Source organism: Onychomys torridus, unplaced genomic scaffold (genome assembly GCF_903995425.1).
Source record: "Onychomys torridus unplaced genomic scaffold, mOncTor1.1, whole genome shotgun sequence".
NCBI lineage: Eukaryota > Metazoa > Chordata > Mammalia > Rodentia > Cricetidae > Onychomys > Onychomys torridus.
Window position 1 is genome coordinate 166,564 of NW_023413825.1, and position 16,113 is coordinate 182,676.

General features: G+C 45.5%; 1 pseudogene; it reads left to right on the forward strand.

Moving 5' to 3' along the window:
• The first annotated feature begins 633 nt into the window (after positions 1-633).
• On the forward strand, positions 634-15,939 carry LOC118576495 (annotated as a pseudogene).
• Positions 15,940-16,113: the final 174 nt, after the last annotated feature.

Consider the following 16,113-nt stretch of genomic DNA (forward strand, 5'->3'; position numbering starts at 1 on the left):
AAATTGGGAGCCCACAGTTTTTTCCAGGACACAGTCACCTCTTTCCCAACACTGAGGACACAAAACTCTTCACACAACTGCTCCTGGGCCTCTCTACTGGATGATAACTTATGTGGTGACATTAGTAATAAAGAGTTGATTCTCATCTCTATTGACCACTCAGCTGGTACCTATCCAGCCTTCACAAACATCTCTGTCACTTTCTGCCAGGAGTAAATCCCACCTTCCTAGAGAATTGAGGACACAAGGCAGACTGGGTGCTCAGCTGGTTCTGTGTGTCACAAGGATACATAGGTCGGATGGAGGCTCCTTCTTGGATGCTGATAGACCCAAGGTCAAGACACAGCAGACGTCAGCCCTGGGATGAGCCGTTGTTCTCTGAGGGCATGGGGATGCTTATCAGTATTATTGCTCAATGTGTTGCTTGGAGGAGAAATGTAAAGGGACAAAAGTTGAGAGGGATGTGACAAAGCACTGTGAGAGGAAGGGACAGAGCAGTGTCTCCACCAGCAAGAGCCTATTGAATTCTGGAAAGTGTTCCAGCCCGGGAGGCTGCTCATTTCAGAAGGAGGAAGGACAGCAGAGCCTGGGGACAGTGTTGGAGCTGGAACACTTCTCTGCACCAAGAGAAGAGAGATGGAGGTGTACTCTGTGATTCCCTGTAAGGGCTGCACCCCCTGGCAGGGTCTTCTGCTCACTGGTAAGTGTACCCACTCTCTGACTGTGTTGGGGTAGGAAATGCAGAGGCAGGATGGAGTTCCCTAGAGATGAAAGAAGCTGCAGAGGAGACTCAAGGTTTCTGTTTCAGTCATGGTGCAGAAGGTACAGTGAAGGACAGAGCTCAGTAGCCTGAGTCTCTCAGGGGACAGGAGGTGATGAGGAGAAGAGAGAAGCTTCAGACACTCCCCGTTCAAAGTGAGTCACATTGGCTGCAGTGTTCTGAAGCCTGATGTCCCCAACCATGACAGTGTGACTCTCCAGATAGATATCAAACAGGAGTGAGCCAGGGAGATGGCTCAGTGTGGGGAGACATGGCAACCTGAATTCTGTCCTCAGCTCCCACAAGGTGGATGGGGAGAACAGACTCCTGCAGGATCTTCTCTGCCCTCAACACAGGTGCTGTCTCTTGCACCTGCACACACTGAGACAGGTGCCTGCACAGACAGACATATAGTATAGAAGCAAATGTAAAACATTTAAAAATCACACTTGAGTATAATAATTGTCATTTGCTCCAAACCTGGGAACTATGTAGATAAACCCATGGAGACACACGTCTCCTTCCTTCCTTCCTTCCTTCCTTCCTTCCTTCCTTCCTTCCTTCCTTCCTTCCTTCTTTCCTTCCTTTCTCCATGGTGCCTGGAGGTTTTCCAGGAAGTAAACCTTCCAACGAGGTCACACTAATCTGTTCCCCACAAAGCCCTGCTTCAAGTGGACCTTATATCAGAGCATCCAGAAGATGAAGTCAAGGCTTGACTGGAAGCAGAGAGGGAATAGAGAAAAAAAAATTCAGAGTGAGAATCCCCTGGAAGAGGAAGTCAGAGAAGCATTGCTCCTCACACCAAATACACTATGTGAAGAGGGGTATGAGAACACTTTGTGGGAGTCAGCAGAACTTGAGTGCAGAAATCCATACTGAAGAAGTAATAGGCTCTGAGGGAATAGAGGTCATGTTGCTCCATCAAGGAGGGTGGGCACCAGCATCACTTAGAGATCTTTGGCAACAGTTAACTCTGCAGCTCTCACATGATTGAGCCTGTATGATAATGAGTATTCAGAGATGGATAATTCCTGGGGTGTACTCACCAACCTAAGACAGAATGCCTGTGTGGCCTGGACAGGTGTCTCCATGATGGGTAAGGTGACATGCTGACGTCCCACGCAACCTAAGTCAGAAGCTCATTTTTTTTTAGTAATAGGAGGGGACCTGTAGGTCCCTGGCTCCTATTTTGGGTAACTATTGCATTGTTTGCTGACCTTGACCATAATATCATCCCAATGCTAATTCCCTGCAAGATTCCACCCTTCTGAATGCTTAAGGGAAGTTCCTTGTCTGTGTATCCAGCATATTGGGTGTTAACAGCTTAGATGCAAGATTGTAAAACATCAGAAGTGGGGTTGGGGATTTAGCTCAGTTGTATAGCACTGGCCTAGCAAGCACAAGGCTTGGGTTCGATCCTCAGCTCCAAAAAAATCCAAAACCAAAACCAAAACCAAAACCAAAACAAAACAAAACAAAAAAACAGCAGCGAACTTCTGCCCACTGGGGTTCCCATTGTGCTGTAAGCCTGTATTTAAGACCTCCTCCCTCCTTCAATAAATGGCATTTGGCATTTAAAGAAAAAGGAGGAGGAGGAGGAGGAGGAGAAGAAGGGGTTAAGATCATGATGGGGAAACCCACAGAGACAGCTGACCAGTGCTAGTTGGAGCTCACTGACTCTGGACTGACAGCTTGGGAACCTGCATGGGACTGAACTAGATCTGCTGAATGTGGATGACAGTTGTGTGGCTTGATCTGTTTGTGGGGTCCCTGGCAGCAGGACCAGGACTTATCCCAGGTGCATGAACTGGCTTTTTGGAGCCCATTCCCTGTGGTGGGATACCTTGCTCAGCCTTGATACAATGGGGAGGAGCTAGGCTCTCCTTCAACCTGGTATGCCAGATATTTTTGTCTACCATGGGAAGCCTTACCCACTCTGAGGAGTGGATCCTTACAGATCAACAATGTCACTCAGAAGGACACAGGATTCTATACCTTTTGAACTATAAATGCACAAGTAGGAGTTGTATTAGTAACAACATACCTTCACGTGCACAGTAAGTGATTCTTTGTGAACTCTGGGTGCTGAGTGGGGTTCATTCCACTGGACACACATGGAAATGTCAAATCTAGCCTGTGCCTACTTCCCCTCTGCATGTGTTCCCATGTTGGGGTTTGAGCATTTAGTGCAGGACACACATAGTGGAGAATAACTGCAGTAGATCAGAATCCTTGCACACAGGTGGATGCATGGTGGGTAACTCAGCCTAGGATATCAGCCTCTGTCCAGACAGATTTCTCCCTGAGCAAGACCCTGAGTGATGACTGTAGTGAGAATGGATCTGTCCCCTTCCCCAGGCATCACTCAGCTGGTCTCTTTGAAGCCTCACAGACAAGTGTCACCTTCCTGCTAAGAGGATATTCCATCTTTTCAGAGCATTGAGAACACAGGGCAGACTGAGTGCCCAGGGGGTTTGTAGTTGGAGACCTTCTTTCCAGCCCCCGCCAAGCCCTGTTAGATAGCCCATTTATAAAATAAATATACAGACATTTATATTATTTAAACTGTTTCATTAGCTCAGGCCTACCGTTGTCTAGCTCTTACTCTTATATTTAGCCCATTTTTATTAATCTATACGTTGTCACGTGGCTCATGGCTTACCAGTACCTTATATCTCGCTTTTTATGGCAGTGGCTTGTAATCTCTCTCCCTCCCCTTTCTGTTCTCAGAATTTTCTTTTCTGTTTCTCCCATCTATACTTTTTGCCTGGCTATTGGTCAATCAGCATTTTATTTACACAGAGTGATATCCACAGCATTTTTCTTTTTCTTTTTTTTTAAAGGAAGGTTTTAACTTTTCTATAGTAAAATTACATATAACAAAACAATTATCAAGCAAGAATTACAGTTATAATATTAAAGAAGATATCCTATCTATCTTATATTTGTAAGTCTAAGGTTTTATATCTAATTTATCTTTTATCATAATTGAGGAAATTATAACTATCTAGTCTTTAACCATATCAAAGACCTCAGAAGGATATAATATTACCTGAGAACTGAGAGAAGGATGCAAGCAACTTTTGGGAGTCTTGTAAGGTAGACAGAGACAGTTGGCAGCCTGGATAGTCATCTAATATTTCTTTGTAAAGTTGGGGCATTTGTCTTTAGCCCACAGGGCTAGGGTTTTTCGGTCATTTTTCTCAGTGTCATGTAGAATGTCTGGCAGTTTCCTCTGCAAAGCAGGAACCAAAAGGACCATTTTGTCAAGCAAAGTTTAGTGGTCATCTTTCTATGGGTCCTGTACGTCCAGTTGATCAAGCAGTCCAGGTAAGAACAGTTTCTTGTCCAAATGGCTATTTTTGCCAAGGTGAAGATGAACTCCATATGAAGTGTCTTTAATGTCCATCCTCCTTTCTGAAGTAACTTGGTACTGCCAGGAGCAGACATGTCTCATTGTCTAGAAAGTCTAAATTTTAAAAATATTTTAAATGTCATATTTTGTAGACCTTTGAAGTATTTGAAGATTACCTGTCTATCTGAAATATCTCTGTGTATACCTAGAAGACTTAACTAACATGGTTACGGGTATGATTATCATAGATGACCAATTATTAATCTATTTTTAATTATCCATTATAATTTTAAATGAGCTATACAAACATAATACCTTAAACACTAGTAGAAATATGTATACAGTATTACAAAATTAACTTTAAGTTTGAATCAATAGACTAAAATCTATACCAATGTAAAACATTTTAAACAAGTTGTTCTTTAGAAGTAAGTTTCTTAATCTACCCTTTTATCTTGTTATATCTATATTATATTCCCCCCCTTTTTTTTAGAAAGAGGTTGTATTTATAATCAACCTGTTTTAAATAAAATAGTGGTTTTTCTATGTCCCATATCAGAGGGCTCTTTTGATTTGGGACACAAGAAGCTATTTAACCGTTTTTTAAACAATGTGTTTGGGTTTAGAAAAGGAGTGAGTCAATTTCATCTCCAAAACCAGCTGGGAATTTGGGCGTAGTTTCTCTTACTACTTCCTGCTGGAGGGGGACGCTGTATTTTATGGGGACATAAAGAAAATTTTAGGATTACAGAGTAGTCCGTGAGGGTAAACCTCTGAGCCAGTTGCCTTGAAACCATTCTGGATGTCAGATCAACTAAGCCATGGTGTCATCAGAGACCTTTCAGGTGGTCTTGGCTGATCAAACCTGATGTATCTTAATCTGGAACAAATCCATAGCCTCTGGCTTTCTGTGGAAACAAAAGCAGAGACTCTTTTTCAAAGCAACATATCCTTATATCCAAATTTTGAAGTCAAGGTACCTTTAAAATTTACATATTTGTTTAACTCAACAGCTTTTATGATCTAATTTTTTTCTGTAGTTAAAAATCCCAAAGACAACATAAACCAGATTCTCTGTGTAATATCCATCTTTGTAAGACTGAAACGCTGCTGTGGCTGCTGGCTCCGCCCACCTCAGCTTCCCAACATGGCGGTGGTACAGTTTACCACCAGCTCTGGGTCTGGAGCCATGTGTACCATCAACTATCAGAAGCAGTTCTATCAAAGCAGTGCATAGCCCAGAAACCTTTTTTTTTTTAAAAAAACTATCAAAGGCTAAATCTACCATGCAGCAGAGAAAAGTGCCGCTTGTAGACTCCTCATTCCCGCCACACTGCAGGTCAGATGCACATGCCAGGAACCCGCCATAGTAGCTCAAACCGGCAGGCTGCTGCTAACTTGAGAGAGACAAGTAGGAAGCTGTTTTTAGCTCCGTTTTAGAATCTTTTTTCTCAGGTTTTAGGTGGAAACTCTTGCCCCACGTTGGGCGCCATTTGTAGTTGGAGATATTCTCTCCAGCCCCCACCAAGCCCTGCTAGACAGCCCATTTATAAAATAAATACACAGACATTTATATTATTTAAACTGCTTGGCCATTAGCTCAGGCCTACTGTTGTCTAGCTCTTACTCTTATATTTAGCCCATTTCTATTAATCTATACTTTGCCACGTGGCTCATGGCTTACCAGTACCTTACATCTCACTTCTCATGGCAGTGGCTTGCAATCTCTCTCCCTCCCCTTCCTGTTCCCAGAATTCTCTTCTCTGCTTCTCCCACCTATACTTACTGCCTGGCTACTGGCCAATCAGCATTTTATTTACACAGAGTGATATCAATAGCAGGGGGTTTTGTGTTCCACAGGGAGTGCAGGAGCTCCCTTTTTGGTGCTGACAGACCCAGGGCCAGGACACAGCAGAAGACAGAGCACCAGGGTGAGCTGCTGTTCTCTCAGGGCACAGAGATGCTCATAAGCCCTTTGGATCACTGTGTGGTCTCGAGGACTGAGACATAAAGAGAGAAGTGGAGAGGGATATGGGACAGCACTGACAGTAATGGGGCAGAGCACTGTTTTGAATAGAGAACCCCCACAGCCCATTGAATTCTGAGAGATACCATTGCCTTGGAAAAAGACTTAGTTCAGATGAGGGAAGGGTATCAGGGTTCAGGAGAAGATATGCCAACAGAAGGAGGACAGATCAAGCCACAGAGACCAGGGAATTTCCTTTTATCCCTCTGCAAAGGGTCACTGACTCTCTGGGGCTCCTGACCATGGTAAGGAGACCATGAGTTGATGGTGTGTGAGAGAATATTGACCTACTGTGTGGAGTCTCCTAAGGGGAACAGGTCCTGAGAGGAGGAGTCTTGGGGTTTGTAGGGGAGAAGACACAGGGTAAGACAGAGGCTCGGCAGCAGGAAACTTATTCTTATTCTTGGTGAATCTGATAAAGTAAGTGGGCGGGGGGAGGGGGGATTGTTCTTACCAAAATTTAATCAGCATGTCCACAATAATCTGAAAACTTAGGTTCTCAGCTTGGCACCCCAGAGGAATAAAATCAAGTTGGTGTTGCTTAGTGACATGTGTCAGTAGATACAAGATTTTGCTTCATTATCTGACAAGCTGAGATTAGTGAACACAAGTCCTTCGACCTCAATCTAGGTACTGTGTCCAGCACTAATCCACACACCCTGAAACATGCCCTTGAGTACAAACTCACAGACAAATATAAATGAATGTAAAAAAGTCAAAGCAAGTGGAAAAATTAAATGCTGCATTCCAAAACCATAAATATTTTAAGTAAATCCATGGGCAACAAAATTCATTCATGCACTCTTCACAGGTATTTGAGTTTTCCTAGACATAATTTCTTTAAAAAAAATTACAAGATGAATCCATGTTCTCACAACTCCCTAGTCCTAGTGGACTGGACGAAAGAAAGCTAGAAGGTGAAGTCAGATGTTGAGTGGAACCACAAGAAGAAAAAACAAACAACAGAGAGTCAGGTGTCAGGTTTGCAGGGAAAGAAGCCAGGGAGACTTCCCCCAACACCAATCTACAATGAATGTAAACAGGGGTCTTAGAGTAGTGAGCCAGGGCTGTGTTAACACCTGAGTAGAGAGTGCCATACAGAGGAAATGACAAGTGTAGGGACACTGAGGACATCTAGCTTGTGTCCTCAGTAGGACAAGGAGACACTCACCCACACACCTAGTCTGAGCAAAGGACACACCTGCTCAGGACACAGGGCCTCATCTTAGCCAAAATCAAAGGTCCTAATAATGATGGAAATCACTCTCTTCCCTTCTAGCCTCCCTTTTGAACTGTGGGCATCATCTCACCTCTGCCCAGCCCACTATTGAATCAGTGCCACCCAGCGTTGCAGAAGGGTCAAGTGTTCTTTTACTTGTTCATAATCTCCCACAGAATCTTCTAGCCTTTTTCTGGTATAAAGGGATTATTGTGTTCAAGAAACTTGAGATTGCCCAACACATAATAACCACAAATTCAATATGCTGGGTCCTGAACATGGTAGTAGAGAGATAGTGTACAACAACGGATCCCTGCTGCTCCAGAACATCACCTCCAAAGACGCCGGATTGTACACTCTACAAACTGTGACCAGGGATCTGAAAGCTGAAGTACTGCACATGTAAGTCCAGGTGGACAGTAAGTGATTTTCTGTGACCATCCAGTGCTGGGTGGGGCGTAGTCACACAGGACTGTCCTGAATGATTTGCATACCTCTTTCCATACTGGGTCCTCTTGTGTTTAGAGCACTTAGTGCAGAACAGTGTGGAGACACACTGCCATAAGTCAGACTACTATGTCATCTCCTAACCTCAGAAAGGATGGTGTGTGTGTGTGTGTGTGTGTGTGTGTGTGTGTGTGTGTGATGTGATGTGAAATGGTAACACAGTTCAAGGAGCATTAGACTCAGTCAGTTCTTTTGGAGTTTTCATTATGAACATGGTTCAGAGAAAGACCCTGTTGATATCAGACAGATCTTGGTATCTTCACAGTATTGTGAACACTAGGAAGGCCTGGCTTCAGATTTCTGTCTCAGACTTGACTGTAAGTGACCTTGGGGAGTATTTTGCCAAGTTTGGACTCTTACTTCCTATGGAACAGGCCAGTAGTTTTGGGCTTTTCACCCATATTTCATAGTCTGTGAAACCAATGGGTGCATTGTCATGAGAGCCACATTCAAGCTAGGTCACCTGGGTACCCCTCCTGAGACTCAGCATGGATAGCAGAGCTGAACTGGTTCCCAGGTCATCAGCTAACTGTCCTCATGGGCTTATGAGACCTCACAGGAGGGTCAAGTGCCCCAAAGTGAAGAACAGTGGACACAGGTCCACCTGGCAAGTACTTATCCTCTGGGATCCAGCTCAGGGAATTCCTTCCTGTAGAGGAATGGTAACAGATTCTGCTGATTGGAACAGCTCCCAGCCATGAGCTGCAGTTCCTCTGGAAATCACCAGGGGGCAGGATCAAGACACATAATCCACAGTCAGACACTGGAGAGGAGGAGAGTAACTTCATGTTTCCATCCTTGTCCCAACAGACCTGGAGGTCCCTCCCACAAGACCACCCTGACTTACTGGCTGCTTTCTGTTTCTGAGAACACTATATGCTAGCGGCCCTGTTCAGCCTCCTCTCTTCTAGCATTTTGCTTGGAGGAAGGAGGGTGACAACAGAGGAATTACCAAGCAAAGGGCAGAGGCTATGAGCAGAACTGAACTGCATCTCAGCCATTAGGGAAGGCTGGAATTCAAGTTTTCCTCTGTAACCATTCATAGCAGGCTGAATCCACAAGTCTCCAGGACACAGGTGACCTTCTCCACATACAGAACATGGATCTCCTGATACTTCTGCTCCTGGATATCTGTTCTGGGTCAGCAAATGTAAATGAAGACTAGTGGTAAAGGATAAGTGTCTTTCCCTTGGCATCATTCAGATAGTCCCTTTCCAGCTCTCGAAGACATCTGTCACCTTCTGGCTGAGCAAAACCACCTTCCCAGACCATTGAGGACATGGGGATTACTTGGTGCTCAGTGGACTTTCTGCATCCAAAGGATTCATAGAAAAGACCAAGTCCCCTTATTTGGTACAGACAGGGCAAAGACTGGGTCACAGCAGAGATTAGCCCTGGGTGAGCTGTTGGACATTGGGGCACAGGGATGTTGTCATCTGCCCCACAGATACGGCATGCACTCTGGCCATATTAAAATCTATGTAGGAATGGACATGTGTTCACACCTGCATTCATTCACACACACAGGCAGAGCATCACACACACATGAAATGGAATTAGATGTAAAAAGTTAAATCAAACTGGGATATGCATCAGCCACAAAGCTGAGAGTATCATAAATACAATCTTGGATATACTGGACCTTGGAATATTGGTTGCTCACTCTCATATTCATTCATTCATTTATTCATTCACTCTCCATGGGTGTCAGAACCTTTTCTATGTAGCACGCCTTCCAAAAAGTGTTTCTTTACAAAACCCTATTCCAAATGGACTTGAAGACAATCCAGTAAAGAAAGCTTAAAGGAATGTTAAGTGGTGATTGGAACCACAAGAGGAACAGAACAGCAACAAAAGTAGTCAGAGTGAAGATGCATAGTGTGTAGAAGAGGTCAGGGAGGCATCACTCCAACACCAATCTACTCTGAATGTGAGTGCAGTGAGCTGGGGCCATGTTGCCACCTGAGTGGAGAGTGCCATACAGAGAAAATGACATATGCAGGGACACTGAGAACATGGAGACCCTGTGCTGACCTCCACCCAGTAGGGCAGGGAGACACTTGCACACTTAGGCTGAGCAATGGACACACCTGCAGAGGACACAGCATTCCATCTTAGTCAAATATAAATGTCTCCATATTGATTGATCTCTGTCTTCTCTTCTAGCCTCTTCTTTGACATATGGTTGCCCTTCCACCCCTCCCCAGCCCACTATTGAATCAGTGCCGCCCAGAGTTGCAGAAGGAGCAAGTGTTCTTCTAGTGGTTCACAATCTCCCAGGGAATCTTCAAGTCCTTTTCTGGTACAAAGGTTTGATTGTATTAAAGAACCACAAGATTTCCCGACATATAATAGCCAAGAATTCAAGTCTGCTGGGCCCAGCACACAGTGGTCAAGAGACTGTGTACATCAATGGATCCCTGATGCTCCAGAATGTCACCTGGAAAGACACCAGATTTTACACTCTAAGGTCTCTAAGTACAGATCTGAAAGTAGGCTTAGTGCATGTGCAACTCCTGGTGGAGAATAAGTACTTCTCTGTAGCACAAATTCTAATTGGTCTTAATAATTAAAATCTCACAGTCAGATATAGGGGTAAATGTTGAAATATCAGAGAGACAATGGAGCAAGCCAGAGCTACTTCTTACCTCACCAGTTCCTCAGGCTGAAAGGGGGTGATAGGTGAGCTCCTGTCTCCTCTTGCCTTATATGCCTCTCTCAGCCCAGCCATATCACTTCCTGTCTACACCTCTCTAGTGCTGGGGTTAAAGGTGTGTGCCTTCCAAGTACTAGGATCAAAGGCACGAGATCCCCAGTGCTAAGATTAAAGGCATGAGCCTCCACCACCTGGCTCTGTTTCTCTTTCAGACTGGATCGATCTCATGTAGCCCAGGGTGGTCTTGGACTCCTGATCTTTCTGTCTCTTCCTCCCAAATGCTGGGATTAAAGGTGTGTGCCACCACTGCCTGGCTTCTGTGGTTAACTAGTGGCTATCTCTGCCCTCTGATTTCCAGGCAAGCTTTATTTGTTAGACCACAAACACAATTATCACAATTATCTATGACTGTTCTGGGTCAGATGTGGCTTAGTCACACAAGACTGTCATGCCTCCCTCTCCTCTATACTGTGTCCCCATCTTGGGGTTTGAGCACTTAGTGCAGGACACACATGTGGAGACCAATGACCATGGATCAGACTGTATCATCTGACTCCCCATGTATCAAAGAGGAACTTGATGGAAATTAATTCAGACTAAATGTCAGAGTTAGCTCAGCCTACTGAGGCTCATCTCATGCATTAGAGGAAGTCACCAGATGAGAGAATTCTATTTAGGAAGTTCCACATATAGGGGCCCTAAAGGAATGGAGGTCATGTTGCTGACCTCCACAAAGTGAGATAGATGTACCCATGCCTGCATCTCTAGGCTGAGTAATGAATTTATCAGCTCAGGATGGAGGTCGACATCTTTCCACCAAGCAAAATTGATCTCATGGAATGGCTTTTTCTCTTTTTCCTTCCAGCCTCCCTTTCTACATGTTGCAATCCTCTCATGATCGAACCAGTGCCACAGAATGCTGCTGAAGGAGAAAGCATTCTTTTCCTTGTTCATAATCTGCCAGAAGATGTGAGAACCTTTTCCTGGTACAAAGGAGTGTCTAGCTTCCAGATGTTTAAAATGGCATAATACATCAGAGCCATGAATTCCATCACCTGAAGGCCTGCCCACAGCAGAAAAGCAATGGTGTACACCAATGGATCCCTGCTGCTTCATGATGTCACTGTGGAAGATGCAGGATTGTACACCTTAGAAACTTCAAACAAAGATTTGAAAATTGAAACAACACACGTGAAACTACATGAAACAGTAAGTGACTCACTATGGCCTCCAGCTGCTGGGTATAGCTTATCCTTCATACACTGAACTGTCAGGACTGGGCTGTGTCTGCTCCTCACTTCCCAGAATTGTGTCCTTGCAATTCTGGGGTTTGGGTTCTTACTGCAACACACACATGGGGTCGACAAACTACAATTGGTCAGAACCCCTCACCTGTCTTTACCTGCACAGAGGATGTCCTGTGCTGGATAAACTCAGACCCAGGATGTCAGCTGCAGCCCAGACACTTGGAGCTCTCACCATGCACATATCCTCAAGAAAGACTCTGTGTGGGTCAGGCTGGCTGACGAAGCCATGGGCTCCTCACAGAGAGCACCAGAAAGCCCTGTCTGGAAATCTCTGTCCCTGGCTAGGTGCCAGATGGCACTGGGGAGCTTGCTGTCACTATTTGAGTTTTACTACCTGTTAGAGCTGTCAGGAAACAAGGCTTTATTGATATGTGGAAGCAGCCAGTGTACTTCTATGAGAGCCATGGTTGGGTTCTCATCTGGATATCTTCAGAGACTGGGTAGGGAGCATATAGTTGGTCAGGTGCCCAATTCATTAACTAACTGTCCTGATGGACACATGAGACCGCACTGGAAGATTAGGTTCCCTACATGGAGGGTCAGAAGACACAAGTGATTGTGAGTGATTGTCCTCTGGTGTCCAGCTCTTGAATTTTCTCCTTCAGGCAAGCAGTAACAGAGGTGCTGATTTGGAAAGCTCCCAGAAATGAGATGCAGTTCCTCTAGTAATCATTAGGTGGCCATAGAAGGACACAGAATCATCATCTAGAAAAGTATTCACAAGAGCCATGAACTTAACTTGTAGCCTGGCTTCCACCTGTGTCCCTATACACCTGGAGTCACTGACAGCTTTCTCAGACCTACTGGCTTCTTCCTGTGTTGTAAACATACTGTTCAACCAAAGGATCCTGTGTTACCTCCCCAGATTTCTGGCACATCCAATGGGGAAGACACCTAGACAGACAATAGCTGCATCCCTAGAAAGACATGGAGAGACCATAGGCACAGGTCTCTTGGAACCATTCCTAGCTTGATGGAGCCACCACCCTCTCTCTAGGACACAAGTCACCTCTTGCTTCACCCCCATATGAAACTCCTCACACAGGTGCTCCAGGGCCTTATGCTAATGTCCCTGACTGGAGGCTCCACTGAGAATGCCTCTCTGTTCTTAGTATCAATCAGCTGGTCCCTTTCTAGCCCTCAAAGACATCTCTGTTCCCTTCCTATGGGGAGTACAGCCCACCTTCTCGGAGCATTGCTAACACAGGGCAGACTAGGTGCTCAGCTGGGATTCCGTGTCAAAGAGAACACACTGGAAGAATAACATAGAAGCCAGTCCTAGGATGAGCTGTTGTTGCCCTAGAACACAGAGATGATTATCAACCTTGTTGCTCCCTGTGTGGCCTGGAGTATTGAAACTCACACAGAGAGAAGGCAATTGGGATACCAGCAGTGTCTAATTGTGTAAGGGTCAGAGAAGGTCCTTGGACATTATCCCTGACAACAGTCAGCATCACTTTGGGAAGGGCTACTGCATCAGAGGAGGCTGAGCTTGCAAGGAGGAAGACAGCAGAGCTTGGTTGGAGACAGTGCTAGAGCAAATGCTGTTCTCCACAGAGAGGGCAGGGAGGCTGGAACCACCATAGAGGCCCACTGTGTACTTCCCTGCAAAGGGTGCAGCCCCTGGTAGAGGATCCTACTCCTAGGTGAGGAGAACACTGCCTGATGTGTTGGGGGAGGGGAGCTCAGAGACTGCCTGGAATGTCCTAAGATGGAATGATGGGAAAGGTTCCCTCAAGTTGTCCCCTGACCTCCAACTAGGTGCTGTGATCTGCATTCACCCATAAGCACAGGATAGCATACACTTGCTCCTGCACAAATACACATACTCATATTCACCCACACCTACACACCAACTCTTACACATGCATAAGTTATTGTGAGCAGGAGCTGTAACTAGTGTCAGTAGCTCCACACATGAGAATCTCTGGGACATGCAAGACCCTGGGGCATTCATTCATTCACCACCAACCTGCATCTGAGCCTGTCCAGGCACTGGACCTTCCAGAAAGACCAAACTAGTTTTTCCAAACAAAGGCCCGGCTCTAGTGGACTGGAAGACAGACTAGGAAGCCATCTCTAAGGGAAGTTATGGGTGGGCTGCATCCAGACAGGGAAGAGATGAAAGAGGTCAGAATGTGAAGACTGGGGGTCTTAGAGGAAGAAGTGAGAGAATGCACCCCCATCACATGCGCGCGCGCGCGCGCGCGCGCGCGCACACACACACACACACACACACACACACAGGCACAGGCACATATTCTGTGTGTGAGCGGGCCTGTGAGGACAGTGAGCAGGGAGACACCTGGGGAAAGAGTTGTACACAGAGGATGTGACAGTCAGGTGCACAAGGGTCCTGAAAGTCTTTTCCTTACCTACTCTGAGTGGGACAGACACTCCCATCCACCTCACTGAATGATGGACCGAAGCTTCTCACTCCATAGGGCCTCATCTTTTCTCCAAAGACGAAGGTCTCAGTATTGATGTGTTTGTCTCTTTTCCTTTCCAGCCTCCCTTGTAGCCTGCAGGAACCCTATCACCACCACCAAGCTCACTATTGAGTCAGTCCCACCCAACGTTCTTCTACTTGTTCATAATAAGAGAAACTTTGAGCCTTTTCCTGGTACAAAAGAACAGCCATTGTCAATAGCCATGAGATTTCCTGGTATATAGTACCCACTCATAGAAGTATACTGGGGCCTGCACACAGTGGTAAAGAGATTGTGTACCCCAAAGGATCCCTGCTGCTCCACAATGCCACCCAGAAGGACACTGGATTCTACACCCTACGAACCTTAAATATACATACAGCTTGAAACTCAAGAAACACGCAGGCACATACACATACACATACACAGTAAGTGATTCTTTGTGATCTCTGGGTACTGGTGGGGTTAAAAGCCCTTTGTACACACAGGACTGTCTGGTGTGGACTATGCCTGCCTCCCCTTTACATTGCATTCCAACATTGGGGCTGAAGCATTTAGTGCAGGACACGTGTTATGTGGAGACAACCTGAAGTACAACAGCATCCCTTACCCAACTCCACCTGCAGAGGAGGACGTGTTCTGGGTAACTCAGCCCAATCATGTCAGTCAGCCTCAGTCCAGATTCTTTGTTTGTCACCATGCACATGGCCCTGAGCAAGACCCTGTGGGCATCAGGAAGCCCTGGCTTCAGACTTCTGTTGTAGATTCAACTTTTGTTGACCCTAGACAGCATCTCTTCAAGGCTAGAATTTGACTTCATGTTAGAGCTGACAGGGAACAAGGCTTTACTGATTGTACAAATTCCATGTCCTAGAGAGTGGTGAGCCAGCTGTGCACTGCTATGACAGCTGCAGTTCATAGGTCATCTGAGTATCTCCTTCTCTTGAGTCTCAGTGGACATGTGCTAGGACATAAGTCAACTCTTGTGATGGGCTTAGGAGACTTCACAGGAAGATCATAGTCCCCAAGAGGAAGGGACAGAGGAGACAGTTCTCCAGGCAGCTCCTTATCCTCAGAAGTCTAATCTAGGGAGTCCTTTTCTGCAGGCAAAGAGTAACAGATGTTGAATAACAGCTGCTCACAGCTTACCATCCCAAAGTCATGTCACTGCTCGTATCTAACCTTAACTTATAGACATGAGTCCTATTATAGGGAAACTGAGGCACAGCAAATTCAATATCAGGATCTCACAGGCTCTGGGTGGAAGATCAAAACTGACTATAGTCACAGTTCTAACTTATCAACCATGGAGGCTTTATTGAGTGTGAACTATAGGTGGGGCTGGTTAAGATCTCTGAAGGACTAATGTCATTGTGTCCACTCCTCTGTTTCTTTATAGAGCCTGTGACAAAGCCCTTCCTGGGAGTCTCTGACACCACAGTCACAGTACAGAGCTCTGTTCTTTTCAGTTGCCTCTCAGCTGACACTGGAATCTCCATCCACTGGATCTTCAATAACCAGAGTCTGCAGCTTACAGAGAGGATGACTCTGTCCCCGACAAAGTGTGGACTCAGTATAGATCCTGTCAGGAGATATAAGAGTGAGTATAATTGTGAGGTCTCCAACCCAGTCACTTCAAAGACCAGTCTCCCAGTCAGCCTGGCCATAATGAATGAATGACCTGTCTTCTAATCCTACAGCAGGGTGATAGCATTTTTTTTTTAATCAGTGAGGTACAAAATGGAGAAAAGTTACATAGTAAAAATTGTCAGTTACCACTCAGGTACAGACAGCATGGTGACTCAAGCCTGTAGTCTTGTGATAAATGTGTGTACAAAGACAGGCCAGGATTTA